This window comes from Mobula hypostoma, chromosome 24 (assembly GCF_963921235.1).
Source record: "Mobula hypostoma chromosome 24, sMobHyp1.1, whole genome shotgun sequence".
Classification (NCBI taxonomy): Eukaryota; Metazoa; Chordata; class Chondrichthyes; order Myliobatiformes; family Myliobatidae; genus Mobula; species Mobula hypostoma.
This window is the reverse complement of record NC_086120.1, coordinates 23,536,337-23,551,717: the sequence shown is the minus strand read 5'-3', so window position 1 is coordinate 23,551,717 and position 15,381 is coordinate 23,536,337. Positions and strand designations below refer to the sequence as shown.

Genomic DNA, 15,381 nt, shown 5'->3' with positions numbered 1-15,381 from the left:
GGGCTGTGGATCCTCAGTGGCTTCAGAGTATTTAAGGCGAAGGCTGACAGATCTTGAGACGTCCAGAGGAAACGGGATTGGATGATAAAGCAGACAAGATATAGAGCAGTTCTCTTCACCACCACCCCATCCCATTCCTTTGCCATCCTCTGTCTGTGGCCTTCTGTACTCAAGGATTTCCTTTCTTTACTGTAATATACATACTGCTATAACAAAGCCCGAAGCTAGTTTGAGGACATTCTTGGTTCTCATTCTTCTTTTCATTATTTCTTTCATTTATATAGTCTTACGTGCTGGGCACATCCCTATAGGTCAGCATGTACAACATTGCCTGGACTTCACAACTTTAGCTACACTTTACTCATTGAATGACCACATTATTTCAACCTATAATAGACATTCCCTGTGTTCCATTCATTGCCCTTCCCAGCTTCTCTACTAGATGAACTCATCATCTCTTTTTCTGAGTTCTGCTAAAAGATCTTTGGCCAGAAATGTTAAATCTTTCTCTTTCCACAGAAGCCATCTGACCTGTTAAGTAATTCCAATATTTTCTGCCTTCGTTTTAGATTATTAGTATCTGCATTTTTTTAAAATTTTCACAGAACGTCTGGGATCACGTTGAATATGTGCAGACTTGACGGGCAATTGAGCAGCTCCTGATCCAATTTCTTATGAACCTGACTATTCCTAATGAATGATGTACAAATTCCATTTGGCTGATTTGCTGTGAGACAACTGAACCCAATGTACTTCTGGCCCAAAGACAAGTGTGAGGGAGAACTGAGCTGCCAAATCCCGTCCTCTGGGTCTGCGGGAGCCAAAGGCTCCTCATAAACCTCAAAAGGATCAATGACATCATTTAGTTTATAGCCAGATTAATAAAAGTTGAAGCTAATTTGATAGGACACAAATTAGACATTTCTCCAGTAATGGGGAACTGCCTTTCATTGGCCTTATCCCAAAATAATCAGATTTTAGACGGCGGAGGCTTCATTTTTGCTGGATTCAGGAGAAGGAGGATGGAATGCATGAAGATTTTTGCAACACTGTAGTTTTCTTGTGGCCGTCACTTTGTGACTGGACACAGTTTCAGCTTTAACTCAATGGGAGGCAGTCTCTAACCTGCACTCCAGGGAGTTATGAGTTCAAACACTGTTCTCAATCCTTGAGCACAAAAGACTACATTTGGTGTCTCTTGATGAAAGATCATTAGAAAAGTAAAACTATTTATAAAACTATGTAACAAGCGACAAGATCTATTTAACAGTCAATAAATGTTCTGTGGGATATAGATGATCCCTCCATTATGACCATTTCGGTAATCGAAATCTGCATTTCCAGAATCACTACCCAAAAATCGGAGAAACAGAAAATATGCGCTCATGGAATTTTGAGAAGAAAATTCATAAAAAAAAATATTTTTTGCAACTTGCATTTCTCGAAGCATGAACAGATATGGCTTTGCATGTTTGAAAATTGTGATATAGATTGTTTTCTAAGAACCTGCGGTCTCCTATAATCCGTGTTTTACAATTGACCCTGGAAGGCAGGTTCTTTAACGATGGATATGGTAACGATGCTGGATGTTGATTTTATTTTAATTAGTGGTACAGCATGCAGCAGGCCCTTCCAGGTCTTCAAATCATGCCACGCCAGCAACCCTCAATCTTGAGAGGGATTGGGAGAGGGGGAACAATAGTTTATGAATTCACCTCATGGGAGTTGTCCAACTGGAAACTGGCAGCCCCTTATGGGCATAATCCATTTAACCAAGAGAAAGGCACAGAATGAAGCCGAGGTTTAACATATTGATGAAACTCAGCTGTTGTAGTGTGTCATACATGGTAGAATGGGCTGAAACTAACATCTCTGATCTTTCAAAGAATTGTGGATTCCTGGCAAGGGCTGGCTTATATACAGAGTAAAGCTCTCTCCTCACCTACCCTTCAAACACTCTCAGGGTAGGGACAATACAGATTGGAAGCAGAGTGGAAGTCCTTTTCACGACATGCCCTCCAACACTGCCAGGGTGTATATTGAACGCATGAGCAATAAACGCAGAAGCTCAAAGAATCATTGTTCCAGTGAAAAGAACCTGAGGTAACCCAATCCTTGCAGCTAAAATTTTACATTTTGGCAACATCTTCATAAATTCACCCACTTCAGTCTAATTTCATTTTTTCTGTAATGTAATGGCCAGAATTCATGCTGTGGTTTAGCCAGTGTTGTATACAATATTAGTATATTTTCCCTGATTTTATATTCTGTGCCTTGGCTAATGATGGAAATCCTCCCATATACTTTTTAGGTTATAGAGTCATAGAAAAGTACAGCACAGAAACAGGTCCTTTAGCCCATCTAGTCCATGCTGAACCATTTAAACTGCCTCCTCCCATCGACCTTCTCTGGGACCGTAGCCCTCCATTCCCCTACCATCTATGTAACTATCCAAACTTCTCTTAAATGTTGAAATCAAGCTTACATGTATAGTTTGTTCCACACTCTCACAACCCTCTGAGTGAAGAAGTTTCCCCTTATGTTCCCTTTAAATGGTTCACCTTTCACCCTTAACACATGTCCTCTAGTTGTAGTTCCATTCAACCTCAGTAGAAAAAGCCTTCTTGCATTTACCCAATCTATAAATCTCATAACTTTGTATATCTCTATCAAATCTCCTTTCAATATTCTACATTCTAAGGAATAAAATCCTAACCTGTTCAATCTTTCCTTGTAATTCAGATCCTCCAGACCCAAAAATACCCTTGTAAATTTTGTCTGTACTCTTTCAACCTTATTTACATCTTTCCTGTAGGTAGGTGACCAAAACTGCACACAATATTCCAAATTAGGTCTCATCAATGTCTTATACAATTTCAACATAACATTCCGTCTCCTGTACTGAATACTTTGATTTATGAAGGCCGATGTGCCAAAAGCTTTCCTTACAACCCTATCTACTTGTGACACCACTTTCAATGAATTATGGACCTGTATTCCAGATCCTTTTCTATTACCACACTCCTCAGTGCCATAACGCTCACTGTGTAAGACCTACTCTGGTTGGCCCTACCTAAGTGCAAAACCTCACACCTGTCTGCCTTAAATTCCATCTGCCATTTTTCAGCCCATTTTCCAGCTGGCCAAGATCCCACTGCAAGCTTTGATAATCCTCCTTGCTGCCCACTACACCCCCAATCTTGGTGTTATCCACAAATTTGCAGATCCAGTTAACCACATTATCATCCAGATCGTTGATATAGATGACAACCAGTAACGGACCCAGCTCTCCACTAGTCACAGGCCTCCAGTCAGAGAGACAACCGTCTACTACCAATCTTTGGCTTCTCCCACAAAGCCAATGTCTAATCCAGTTTACTACCTCATCTTGAATGCTAAGCAGCTGAACCTTCTTGACCAACCTCCCATGTGGGACCTTGTCAAATGCCTTGCTAAGGTCCATGTCAACAACATCCACTGCCTTGCCTTTACCCGCTTTCCTGGTAAAGTCCTCGAAAAACTCCATAAGTTTGGTTAGACCTGACCTATCACGCACAAAACCATGTTGACTATCCTTAATCAGTCTATGTCTATCCAAATGCTTACATATCCGATCCCTTAAAATACCTTCCAACTACTTTCCCACTGTTGATATGGGATTCACTGGCCTACACTTTCCTGGTGTATGTTTAGAGCCATCTTAATCACTGTTTATCATTTCATGCTACTTGAAGGAATCCACAGGTCTTCCTCATCAGTCGATGTGTACAGTTCCTACAGCCAGTGTTGTCTCTGGTGTATCACAGGATTCCACTGAGTATCCCAGACTGCCACACAGACAGGAGTTACACAATAAAGGACATCCCATACAGGTCCCTGGTCCTCGCTGGGGTCATTCATCAGGAGCACAGAGGAGTCCACAATGAAAATGACCAACTTTGTGCAACCTGGAAGTCCCAATCTGCATTAACGTTTTCCTATTTTACAGAAAATGTATCACAAATGCACGGGCTAAACTCTCAGAACACACTGGAGAATGTTAACAGGAGGTGAAGGCAGAGAAGGACCCAGGGGTTCGAAGAGTGAAAGTGGTGTCAGTTAGTCACTGTAACTCTACCCTACAACCCACGAAGTACAGACTCTCAGCTGCTCAGCCCAGCATTATCCCATTCCTAAGGAAGACCAGGACTGTGAACTTTTAATCTTAATTAGTTATAACTGTTTGGTTCAAGTTTAATTGCTTGGGACTAAGTAACAGGGTTGGGTCTGGTTAGCTATTATACAGTCCTGAGAGAATGCTCACTCTCAGAAGAGCTGCCATGTAAATTAACATATTTTGGGGCATTGGCTTAAAGTGGAGACTTCAGCTATGTCTGGTACTCTTTATGTCTTAATCAACATCATAAAACAGGTATCTTAGCAGTATAATCAAAGGCATGGACTTAAAGGGCACTATTGACCTGAAACAACTGCTAGTTATCAAAAGAATTTTAAACTCCCTTCACCATCTATGTGGAGAGAGCTGGTACTAATCTTTAGACATTCCCCCACATGCTGGACCGCTCTTTCTTCACTCTTTCTCTCCATCCATAAGATTTTGAATGCTTTAAATTTCCTGCAATTTTAGCCTCTTCTCTTTCCTCCTAAACCCACCTCTAGCTCCCATTTTTTTCCTGCCAATACCACCACTTTTACATAAGAACACAAGAGATAGGAGCAGGAGTAGGCCATCTGGCCCGCCGAGCCTGCCCTGCCATTCAATAAGACCATGGCAGATCTGGCCACGGACTCATCTCCACCTACCTGCCTTTTCCCCATGACCCTTAATTCCCCTCCTATGCAAAAATCTATCCAACCTTGTCTTAAATATATTTACTGAGGTAGCCTCCACTGCTTCATTGGGCAGAGAATTCCACTGATTCACCACTCTCTGGAAAAGCAGTTCCTCCTCATCTGCATCCTTAATCTACTCCCCTGAATCTTGAGGCTATGTCCCCTAATTCTAGTCTCACCTACCAGTAGAAACAATTTTCCTGCCTCTATCTTATCTATCCCTTTCATAATTTTATATGTTTCTATAAGATTTCTTCTCATTCTTTTGAATTCCAGCGAGTACAGTCCCAGGCGACTCAATCTCTCCTCATAGTCTAACCCCAACATCTCTGGGATCAACCTGGTGAACCTCCTCTGCACTGCCTCCAAAGCCAGTATATCCTTCCTCAAGTAAGGAAACCAGAACTCCAGGTGTGTCCTCACCAGTACCCTGAACAGCTGCAGCATAACCTCCCTGCTCTTAAATTCAATCCCTCTAGCAATGAAGGCCAATATTCCATTTGCCTCCTTGATAGCCTGCTGCACCTCTAAATCAACCTTTTGTGATTCATGCACAAGCTCTCCCAAGTCCTTGCACACAGCAGCATGCTGCAATTTTTTTACTATTTAAATAATAATCTGTTCTTTCATTTTCCCTTCCAAAGTGGATGACCCCGCATTTACCAACATCGTACTCCATCTGACAGACCCCTGCCCATTCACTTAACCTATCTATATCTCTCTGCAGACTCTCCGCATCTTCTGCATAATTTGCTTTTCCACTCAATTTAGTATCATCAGCAAACTTAGATACACTACATTCAGTCTCCTCTTCCAGATTGTTAATGTACATAGTGAACAGTTGTGGACCCAGCACCGACCCCTGTGGCACACTGCTCACCACTGATTGCTAGCCAGAGTAACACCCATGTATCCCAACTCTCTGCTTTCTATCAGTTAACCAATCCTCTATCCATGCTAATACATCACCCCCAATTCTATACATCTTTATCTTATGGATAAGTCCTTTACAAGGCATCTTATCGAAAGCTTTTATTCCCCAATTGCCCCCATTTCATTATCCCTATCTCCCAAACAAGAGAAAATCTGCAGATACTGAAAATCCAAGCAACAACACACAAAATGCTGGAGGAACTCAGCAGGTCAGGCAGCACCTATGGAAAAGAGTACAGTCGACATTTCAGGCCAAGACTCTTTATCAGAACTGGAGAAAAAATGTACTGTCCTGATGAGGGGTCAAGGCCCAAAATGTCGACTGTACTCTTTTCCATAGATACTGCCTGGCCTGCTGAGTTCCTCCAGCATTTTGTGTGTGTTACCTCTATCTCCCAGCTACTTCTCTCCTAAACTACCAACTAGCCCGACTCCATTCTTTCACAAGCCCTCCACTTCCTTCTCAAGCACCAGATCATTTCCCTTCTTTCCGACTTGCCAACGTTCTCCCACAAACCTCCCTCCCAAACCAATCACCCCACCCCTTCTCTTCCAACCCATCATTTTCCCTCCAAGCCCCCCATTGCATTTCCCCTCAACACTTCCACCTCCACCCCATATCCTCACACCAACCACCCCAGTCTATTTCCCCCAGTTAAGATAACCCAAGTGGAAAAGAATCAGCTTCTTTTCCCCTGGATACAGGATCTTTCTCTTCTCGCCTCTTGGTCCAGTAGCCCTTATATTAATGCCTGGCCAGCTCAGTTACATCTCACTGGTTATAATTAACCATGGGTCTTTCTCCTGCTTTTCTCTGGATAACCTCACTAAACTCACAGCCATGTATTTTGGGGCTTCAAGTGCCCACCTTTGGGTTAGTGACTGAGGGCACTGCCACTGCTACAGTGGGTATAATATTATTGACCAGAACAATAGCTTCAGTGGAGTGTAAATCTGGCTTGATTCCAGACCCGATGCAGACTGGGAGATCGCTATGCTGAGCACCTTCACTCTGTCCACCAGAAAAAACAGTATCTCCCAGTGGCCACCCATTTCAATTCTACTTCCCATTCCAACACGTCAGTCTATGGCCTCTTCAACTACTGTGATGAGGCCGCACCCAGGTTGGAGGAGCAACACCTTATATTCCTTCTGGGTAGCCTCCATCCTGAGGGCATGAGCATCAGTTTCTCAAACTTCCTGTAATTTTCCCCCACCTTCACCATTCCCCATTCCCACTTCCCTCTCTCACTTATTTCCTTACCTGCCCATCACCTTCCTCCGGTCCTCTGGTGCTCCTCCCCCTTCCCTTTCTTCTGTGGCCTCTATTCTCTCCTATCAGATTCCCCCTTCTCCAGCCCCTTATCTCTTCCCAGCTCTTTACTGCACCCCTCCCCGTCTCCCGGTTTCTCCTATCACCTACCACCTTGTACTTCTACCTCTGACTTCTCATCTTTTTTTTCCAGTCCTGATGAAGTGTCTCACCCCAAAACGTCAACTATTTACTCTTTTCCATGGATGTTGCCTGGCCTGCTGAGCTCCTCCAGCACTTTGTGTGTATTGTTCGGATTTCCAGCATGTGCAGATTTTCTCGCGTTTGTGATCCCAATCTTATCAGTTTCCTGGTACCTACACATTTTCCCGTGTCAGGGGCTAGGATTATGCAGTAGATGGGCGAAAGGCTCTGGCTCACTCTCAGAGGCCTGGTGGGAGGGGCAGGCTTCCAGGCAAGACTCACAAGACCCACCTTGCAGAAGTTGCCATGGTAACATATGGGCAGGGACAGGGAATTCTCCCCGTTATCTTGGTAAGTAATCTATCCTCATAACTTATGTACATTTTCTGGTCATTTTTCTACTTGTGGGGTCCCGCTGCGTGAAAATTGGATGACTTCCAAATTGCTTTGTTAGCCGAGAAGCTCTTTGGAACAGCCTGAAGTTGTGATAGGTGCTACAGGAATGCAAGACTTTGATTCTGATTGTAACTCACCAACCTCACAGGAAATGGACAGCATTTATTGCCCATCCCTAGTTTGCCCTGAACTAACTGCTCGCTTACCTACGTCAGTCAGCAGTGAAGAGGGGGTCTGGAGTCAGCATGGGTCCGGGCAGCAGCTTTTTTTCTCTTAAAACACTAATAGTGAATCAAATGGGATTCTTACTAATAACTTGGTTTATTTCATGGTCAGAATTATTGAGACTAGCTTTTTATCTGATTGAATTCCCAAGCTGCTGTTGTGGGATTTGAGCTCACGTCTCCAGGTCATTACGCCCGGCCTTGGATTGCTGGTCTAACTGCATAAGCACTTTACTACAGTACTCTTTAACAAGGCCAGGCTGAGGTCTTGGGCACTGGCAAGTGCAGCTGTGGTGACTACCACTGGCAACAGCAACTACCTCAGTGCCTGCTAGTTCAGGGTGGCTGAGGTGATGGCAACAGTCAGAGTTGGCAACTTAGCAGTGTAGGTAGCAAAGTGAGACAAGAAACTCACTAAAATAATAGGAATATTCAGATGGCAATAGGACAAGGTGGAATGCATCCAATAATAATCAAAGAAACAAAGGCTGTAATAGTGGGAGCCATAGTTGAAATATTTTGCAGCTCATTAAACATAAGGCAAGAACCAGATGAACGATTTGGGTTAAATTCCTTCTTGAAGTTCAGACGGCCAATTGTCTTGATTGGTATAATGGGAAAAACATTGAAGGAAATAGCTCCGGCTACTTAACAAGAGCAAAGGTGATGTTTCTATTCCATCGCAAGTTTAAGAACAAAGGTCAGATCCTTTAAAGAGAAAACCTAATGTTGTGGATGTAAGTATTTCTGACAATATTTGATAGTTGATGGATGAGATGCTTGTAACCAATTGGAGATCTTTCTTTCTTTCTTTTTAAATCTTTTTATTAGTTCTCAAAATTATAAACTCAATAACGAAGTTGGTACAAAGAGATTCAAATAATGTTAATCAGCATATATAAAATGAATTTTAAGTAACATAGATATAAAAGACTTCCAAACTCATAATGAAATTAATCATTAAAAAAAGAAATAAAACGAAAAAAATATATAAACAAAAAAACCCAAAAGAAAAAAAGAAAAAAAAACCAAAAAAAAGCAAAACCGGGCTAGACCAATAGCTTGTATCAGACACGTACAGTAATGTTGTTAACTCCGCTCCTCTCATCATATAACTTAAGTTTAGAAAAAAGATTCGGAAAGGCCAGATTACATCATATGAAAATGTTACATAAAAGGTTTCTAAGTTTCTTCAAATTTAACCGAAGGGTCAAAAATATCACCTAATTTTTTTCTAAATTTAAACTTTAATATAGTTTGAGAAAACCATTGGAATGTAGTTGGAGGATTAGTTTCCTTCCAGTTCAACAAAATAGATCTTCTCGCCATTAAAGTAACAAATGCTACCATTCAACAGGCTGAAGAAGACAAAGATCTATGTTCTACCATTGGCAATCCAAAGATTGCCATAATAGGATGGGGTTTTAAATCGAAGCATAGAACTGTTGAAATAATATCAAAAATATCTTTCCAATATTTTTCCAAAAGAAGACTGGACCAAAACATATAAGTTAAAGAAGCCACTTCAGAGTGACATCTATCACAAGTAGGGTTTACATGGGAATAAAAATGAGCTAGTTTATCTTTGGACATATGAGCTCTGTGTACTACTTTAAATTGTATTAATGTATGTTTAGCACATATAGAAGAAGTACTAACTAATTGAAATGTTTTTTCCCATTTCTCTATAGGTAGGGAAAGTTGAAGTTCCCTTTCCTATTCATTTTTGATTTTATCAGATATATCTGGCTGTAATTTCATAATTATATCATAAATTATTGCTATTAATCCCTTCTGCAAAGGATTAAAACCTAAAATTTTATCAAAAATTCCAGAAGGATTTGAAGTCGGAAAGGTAGGCAACGTAGTATTTAAAAAATTTCTTATTTGTAGGTATCTAAAAAAATGGGATCTAGGCAAATCAAATTTCTCAGATAACTGCTCAAAAGACATAAAGCAGTTATCCAGAAATAGATCACGAAAACCTATCATACCTTTCGTTTTTCATATCAAAAAGGCTTGGTCCATTACCGAGGGTTGGAAAAAGAAATTAGATATAACAGGGCTTGATAACATAAATTCATTCAGGCCAAAAAATTTACGAAATTGAAACCATATTCGCAATGTATGTTTAACTATAGGGTTGGAAATTTGTTTATTCAATTTAGATAGTGCAAAAGGTAGTGAAGTTCCTAAAATGGAAGCTAAAGAAAACCCTTGTACAGAATGGCCTTCAAGGTTTACCCAATATGGGCTTGGAGTTATATTCCAATCTTGTGTCCAAAATATTAAATATCAGATATTAATTGCCCAGTAGGAAAATCTTAGGATAGGCAATGCCAAACCACCCACTTTCTTAGATTTGTGTAAGTATTTTTTACTTATCCGGGATTTCTATTTTACCATATGTAAGAGGAAATTTTAGAGTCAATAGTATCAAAAAAAGATTTAGGGATAAAAATCGGTATCGCTTGAAATAAATATAAAAATTTGGGTAAAATAATCATTTTAGTAGCATTAATACAGCCAATCAGTGATAGAGACAAAGGAGACCATTTAGTAATCAGTTGTTTAACCTGATTAATTAATGGTAAAAGGTTGAAATTGAATAGATCCTTATGTCTCTTAGTAATTTTAACTCCCAAATAAGTAAAATAGTCAGTAATCACTCTAATTGAAGAATTTCTATAAATAGGAACCTGCATATTTAATGGAAAGAGTTCACTCTTACTTAGGTTCAGTTTATAACCAGTAAAGCTACTAAACTGAGCAAGCAAAGTTAATACTGCTGGAATAGATTTTCCTGGGTTAGAAATATACAATAGTAGATCATCTGCATATAGTGATAATTTATGAGTCTCATTTCCACGAGTAATACCAAATATATTAGGGGAGTCACGAATGGCAATAGCTAACGGTTCCAAAGCAATATCAAATAGTAATGGACTAAGAGGGCAACCCTGCGCAGTACCACGAAATAAATGAAAGAAAGGGAATCTTTGATCGTTAGTAAATACCGAGGCCAAAGGGGTAAAATATATCAGTTTAATCCAGGAAATGAATATCGGACTAAAATTGAATTTCCCAAGGGTATTGAATAAATATATCCATTCAACTCTATCAAAAGCTTTCTCAGCATCCAATGAAATAACACATTCTGGAATTTTGGGTGAAGGCGTATAAACAATATTCATTAATCTCCTAATATTAAAAAAAAGAGTAACAGTTTTTAATAAATCCAGTTTGATCAGCGGAAATAATTTGGGGTAATACATTCTCCAATCTCGTTGCCAATATTTTAGAAAAAATCTTAGAATCGACATTCAGCAGAGATATAGGCCTATAAAATGCACATTCAGTAGGATCCTTATCTTTTTTAAGAATTAGGGAAATAGAAGCTGGATAAAAAGATTGCGGTAATTTACCTATTGACACTGCATCCCTAAAAACACTGCATAGCCAAGGAGTTAGTGTAGTTGAGAAAAATATAAAAAATTCTACTGTAAATCCATCTGGGCCAGTTGCTTTACCTGAATTCATTGAAAAAATAGCACTCTTTATTTCCTCTACTATAATAGGTACATCTAGATCTGAACGTTCATTAGATGATAATTTTGGAATATTCAGTTTCTTAAAAAATTCATGCATTATAGTGGAGTCATCAGGAAATTCTGATTGATATAGGGAGGTATAAAATTCTTGAAAGGATTTATTAATCTCGTCATGGTCAACTGTCAAAGTGCCATCTTGTTTACGAATCTTAAGAATCTGTCGAGGCCGATTTCAATTGATTAGCTAAAAGTTTCCCAGTTTTATCACCATGTATATAAAATTGACTCTTAGTTTTGATTAATTGACTTTCAATCGAAGATGATAATAAGAGATTATGTTCCATTTGAAGTTCAACTCTCTGTTTATAAAGTTCTTGATTAGGAGCTATAGAATATTTATCAACTTCTTTAATCTTGTCGACCAGTTTAAGCATTTCCTTATTAGTTCGCTTTTTTAGTCCAGCAGTGTATGAAATAATTTGTCCACGAATATATGCTTTAAAAGTATCCCAGAGTGTCCCACTGGAAATATCATCCGTGGAATTCGTTGTAAAGAAAAACTTAATCTGTTCATCAATAAACCTAACAAAATCTGAATCTTGAAGCAGTGGTATTAAATCGCCATTGTCTAGAATTAGTAGAGGTATCCCTTAGGTTAATAAATAATTTCAACGGTGCATGGTCAGAAACAGCAATAGAATCATATTCGCAACCCGTAACAAAAGGAATTAATTGAGAGTTGATAAGAAAGTAGTCAATTCTTGAATAGTGCTGATGTACATGTGAAAAAAATGAGAACGCTTTGTCATTTGGATGTAAGAATCTCCAAATTTCTGAGATTCCAGAGTCAGTCATAAAAGAGTTAAAAAGGGTAGCCGATTTATTCGGAAGTGCTTGATTAAACTTGGATCTATCTATCAAAGGATTTAAGGAGATCTTTCAAAGGCATACATTGATAGGAAGAATCTCTCCATCTGTGCTCTATCATTCCACGAAACCAGGTGCTATCAGGATTGACCATAAGATCAAAAGATACAGGAACAGAATTAGACCATTTGGCCCTTCTAGTATGCTCCACCATTCAGGCCTGGCTGATTTATTATCCCTTTCCACCCCTTCCCCAGCCTTCTCCCCATAACCTTTGATGTCACTGGTCCTAGATTCTCCCACTATTGGAAACATCTTCTTCAAGTCCATTCTATCTAGCTCCTTCAATATTTGATAGGTTTCATTGAGGTCCCCTTTCCTTCATCTAAACTCCAACGAGTACAGGACCAGAGACATCAAACACTCTTCATGTGTTAACCCTTTTGTTCCTGGGATCATTCTTGTGAACCTCCTCTGGACTCGCTCCAATGTCAGCACATCCTCTCTTAGATAAGGGGCCCAGAACTGCTCACAATACTCCAAAATGAGGTCCGACCAATGCCTTATAAAGTCTCAGCATTACATCCTTGCTTTTATATTCTAGTCCCCTCAAAATGAATGCTAACATCGCATTTGCCTTTCTTTCCACCAACTCATCCTGCAAGTTAACCTTTAGGGAATCCTGCACGAAGACTCTCAAGCCTCGTTGCACATTTTATTCCATATCTGTATTTCTGACTTTAATTTTATATCATTCTTTAGTCTACATAACAGTTGTTTGTTGTTGTTTTGTGTTGCATGTAGCGCCAATACACACAGCAATTTCCTAATATACATAAATATATATGATGGATAAAGTTGATCCTTGGCCTCCGATTTTTGAACTTTCTCCCCGTTTAGAAAGTAGTCTACACCTTTATTCCTTCAACCAAAATACATGACCATTCACGTCCGAACACTGCATTCCATCTGCAACTTCTTTGCCCATTCTCCCAGTCTGTCTAAGTCCTTCTGCAGACTTGCTGCTTCCTCAACAGTACCTGCCCCACTACCCGGCTGCATTGTCTACCAAGGAAGTTATCCATCATTCCTTCATCAGCACGGGATCTAAATCCCAGAATTCCCTCCATAACACTAACTGAAGGAGAAAGACTCAGGGATTTAAGAAGGTGGCTCACCATTATGTTCCCAAGGGCAATTCAATGCCAATCTTCCAGGGATGTCCACAAAAATGAATAATAAAGTAACTAAATTACTATGCTATATGACAAACCCATATCCACTGTTGGGTGGATCTACACATCAACACCATTTACTGGCAATACACTGTATCAGCACCATGTACATAGGTTATTAGTATGGTATAGGTAATATAAGCACTACCATGTGACTATCAGTGTACAGTCACATTATACAGTGATATTGCAATTGTATCACTTTGGCGAGTGCTACCCACTTTCAAATCAGTGGAGCTATTTTTTACTTCATTAAAACTAATAGTGTTATAAATGTAATGCCCTAGTTAAGATTTTTACTGCTATGCTGTAGGTATTTCATTTTAGAAGTTCTGTAAGAGTAGCCTATTCTGCTTTCAGCTTGTTTGGGTTTGAGCTGATTTAAGAGGCTTTGGTGTTCAGCTTAGGAGCATGGTGTCAGCCAATCAGGATGGTAGAATTGGGAGAAGATTTTAGAGAATGCTGGGTGAGAGGTTCGTTGGTGGGAGCTGGGAGAAGACAGGAGGAAAGATGCCTGAGGTTGCTGACCCTGTGGCACAAGGTGCTTTGTACAGATGAATGGTTTTGAGGAGGAAGGACTAATATTCCCATGGGAAAGCCCATTTGTTCAAGGTGGATTTTGAGTGACCTTCAAAAGGTAGTGTGTGCTTTCATGCAGACCGAGGGTCCAGCGCATGAGTTACAGACAAGTTCAAGATTTGAGCTCCACCGTGCACGTGACTGTTTAAGTATAATGGGCCCTTTTTGGTTTTTCTTTCTTTCCTTTACTAACTGTTTGCTTAAGTTAACATTCTTAAGTGCACTACTGATTAACGGTATGCAGTATACGATCTGTTAGTTCTTGCGGGGGGCAGTAAATCACACAGCATTCATACAAACCGTGGTTTGGTTGGGTGAAACATCCCAATCTGACGGACTTGGCAGGACCAAAGTCATATACACCCTAAACATATGAAGCCTGAGAAAGGTGAGTTTCTTGCAATGGAATCAAGTGGCTGTTAACGAGGAGTTAACAAGCCGCATTTCCAGAGTTGCCCAGTAGAAGGGGGTTTCATAAATATTATTACTCTGTGGTTACTTGTAATTAAATACTTGGTCCACTAGTTCAGGGACACATACTTGAATCCCACCATGTTAGATGCAAAGTGTAATTCAGGTGCATAAATCGAGATTACAAACCAGTGTCAGACAACAAATAATGCCAGCAGCTATACTTCATTTGGAGTTTGAGGTGATTTGGTATGTCACCAAAGATTCTGGCAAATTTCTACTGATGTACCCAGGAGAGCCTTCTGACTGGCTGCATCACCACCTGATGTAGTGTCTCCAATGCACTGGATCGAAAGAGTCTGTAAAGGGTTGTAGACTCGGGCATGCTCCATCAGGGTCACAAGCCTCCCCACCACTGAAACACCATCAAAAGGCATAATCCATCATTAAGACCCTCACCACCCGGGACGTGCACGTTTCTCATTACTACCATCAGGGAGGAGGTACAGGAGCTTGAAGACCTACACTCAACAGTTTAGGAACAGCTTCTTCCCTTCTTGTATACAAAACTGTGAGAGGTATAGAGAGGATAAATTCAAATAGGCTTTTTCCACTGAGGTTGGGTGGGACTGGAACTAAACGGCATGGGTTAAGGGAGAAAGTGGAAATATTTAAGGGGAACTTCTTCACTCAGAGGGTGCTGAGAGTGTGGAACGAGCTACCAACACAAGTGGTGGATGTGGGTTCGATTTCAACATTTAAGAGAAATTTGAATAGGTACATGGATGGAAGGGGTATGGAGGGTTATGGTCCAGATGCAGATCGATGGGTCGAGGCAGATTAACAGTTTAGCACAGACTAGATGGGCCAAAGGGCCTGTTTCAGTGCTGTAGTGT

At 40.2% G+C, this 15,381-nt stretch overlaps 1 protein-coding gene across 1 annotated transcript in view; it reads right to left on the bottom strand.

The window, feature by feature from the left end:
• Positions 1 to 15,381, bottom strand: part of yjefn3 (YjeF N-terminal domain containing 3) — a 137,539-nt gene that overhangs the window by 19,369 nt on the left and 102,789 nt on the right. The window lies entirely within an intron of this gene.